Genomic DNA, 2,916 nt, shown 5'->3' on the forward strand with positions numbered 1-2,916 from the left:
GCCAACCTGAGAATGACCCGTTTTATCCCTACTCTCTGTTTTCTGTCCGTTAACCAATCCTCTGTCCATGCTAATATATTACCCCCAACCCCATGAGCCTTATCTTGTGTAACAACCTTTTATGTGGCACCTTATCGAATGCCTTTTGAAAATCCAAATATACGACATCCACTGGTTCCCCTTTATCTATCCTGCCAGTTACATCAATTTTGTCAAACACGATTTCCCTTCCATAAAACCATGTTGACTCTGCCTAATCATATTATGATTTTCTAAGTGCCCTGTTACCACTTCCTTAATAATGGATTCCAGCATTTTCCCGACGACTGATGTCAGGCTAACTGGCCTGTAGTTCCCTGTTTTCTCTCTCCCTCCTTTCTTGAATAGCGGGGTTACATTTGCTGCCTTCCAATCCGAGGGGACTGTTCCAGAATCTAGGGAATTTTGGAAGATCATAACCAATGCATCCACTATCTCTGCAGCCTCCTCTTTTAGAACCCTAGGATGTAGATCGTCAGGTCCAGGGGATTTGTCGGATTTTAGTCCCATTTACTTTGTCCAGTACTTTTTCTCCACTGATATTAATTACTTTAAGTTCCTCACTCTCATTAGCCCTTGGTTCCCCACTATTTCTGGTATGTTTTTTGTGTCTTCTACTGTGAAGACAGATACAAAATATTTGTTTAATGTTTCTGCCATTTCCTGATTCCCCATTATAATTTCTCCTGTCTCAGTCTGTACGGAACCAATGTTTACTTTTGCTACTCTCTTCCTTTTTACAAACTTGTAGAAGCTCTTACAATCTGTTTTTATATTTCTTGCTAGTTTACTTTCATATTCTATTTTCTCCCTTTTTATCAATTTTTTGGTCATCCTTTGCTGGTTTCGAAACTCTCCCAATCCTCAGGCTCACTACTCTTCTTGGCAACATTATAGGCCTCTTCTTTTAATCTAATACTGTCCATTAACTTCTTTAGTTAGCCACGGATGGAATGCGTATTTGTTGAGAATATTGAAATATTTCTTTAAATGTTCGCCATTGCTTATCGACCATCATATCCTTTAATCTAATTTCCCAATCTACCTTAGCCAACTCACCCCTCATATCTGTGTAATTGGCTTTGTTTAAGTTTAAGACTCTAAGAAGGAGCTTTACTCTGTATCTAACCCTGTACCTGCCCTGGGAGTGTTTGATGGGACAGTATAGAGGGAGCTTTACTCTGTATCTAACCTGTACCTGCCCTGGGAGTGTTTGATGGGACAGTGTAGAGGGAGCTTTACTCTGTATCTAACTCGTGCTGTACCTGCCCTGGGAGTGTTTGATGGGACAGTGTAGAGGGAGCTTTACTCTGTATCTAACCCGTGCTGTACCTGCCCTGGGAGTGTTTGATGGGACAGTGTAGAGGGAGCTTTACTCTGTATCTAACCCGTGCTGTCCCTGCCCAGGGAGTGTTTGATGGGACAGTGTAGAGGGAGCTTTACTCTGTATCTAACCCGTGCTGTACCTGCCCTGGGAGTGTTTGATGGGACAGTGTAGAGGAGCTTTACTCTGTATCTAACCCGTGCTGTACCTGCCCTGGGAGTGTTTGATGGGACAGTGTAGAGGGAGCTTTACTCTGTATCTAACCCGTGCTGTCCCTGCCCAGGGAGTGTTTGATGGGACAGTGTAGAGGGAGCTTTACTCTGTATCTAACCCTGTACCTGCCCAGGGAGTGTTTGATGGGACAGTGTAGAGGGAGCTTTACTCTGTATCTAACCCGTGCTGTACCTGCCCAGGGAGTGTTTGATGGGACAGTGTAGAGGGAGCTTTACTCTGTATCTAACCCTGTACCTGCCCAGGGAGTGTTTGATGGGACAGTGTAGAGGGAGCTTTACTCTGTATCTAACCCTGTACCTGCCCAGGGAGTGTTTTGATGGGACAGTGTAGAGGGAGCTTTACTCTGTATCTAACCCGTGCTGTACCTGCCCTGGGAGTGTTGATGGGACAGTGTAGAGGGAGCTTTACTCTGTTTCTAACCCTGTACCTGCCCAGGGAGTGTTTGATGGGACAATGTAGAGGGAGCTTTACTCTGTATCTAACCATGTACCTGCCCTGGGAGTGTTTGATGGGACAGTGTAGAGGGAGCTTTACTCTGTATCTAACCCCGTGCTGTACCTGCCCTGGGAGTGTTTGATGGGACAGTGCAGAGGGAGCTTTACTCTGTATCTAACCCTGTACCTCCCCCGGGAGTGTTTGATGGGACAGTGTAGAGGGAGCTTTACTCTGTATCTAACCCTGTACCTGCCCTGGGGAGTGTTTGATGGGACAGTGTAGAGGGAGCTTTACTCTGTATCTAACCCTGTACCTGCCCTGCGAGTGTTTGATGGGACAGTGTAGAGGGAGCTTTACTCTGTATCTAACCCTGTACCTGCCCTGGGAGTGTTTGATGGGACAGTGTAGAATCATAGAAGTTACAACATGGAAACAGGCCCTTTGGCCCAACATGTCCATGTCGCCCAGTTTATACCACTAAGCTAGTCCCAATTGCCTGCACTTGGCCCATATCCCTCGATACCCATCTTCCCCATGTAACTGTCCAAATGCTTTTTAAAAGACAAAATTGTACCTGCCTCTACTACTGCCTCTGGCAGCTCGTTCCAGACACTCACCACCCTTTGAGTGAAAAAACTGCCCCTCTGGACCCTTTTGTATCTCTCCCCTCTCACCTTAAATCTATGCCCCCTCGTTATAGACTCCCCTACCTTTGGGAAAAGATTTTGACTATCTACCTTATCTATGCCCCTCATTATTTTATAGACTTCTATAAGATCACCCCTTAACCTCCTACTCTCCAGGGAAAAAAGTCCCAGTCTGTCTAACCTCTCCCTATAAGTCAAACCATCAAGTCCTGGTAGCATCCTAGTAAATCTTTCCTG

The sequence above is a fragment of the Heptranchias perlo genome, chromosome 35 (assembly GCF_035084215.1).
Source record: "Heptranchias perlo isolate sHepPer1 chromosome 35, sHepPer1.hap1, whole genome shotgun sequence".
Classification (NCBI taxonomy): Eukaryota; Metazoa; Chordata; class Chondrichthyes; order Hexanchiformes; family Hexanchidae; genus Heptranchias; species Heptranchias perlo.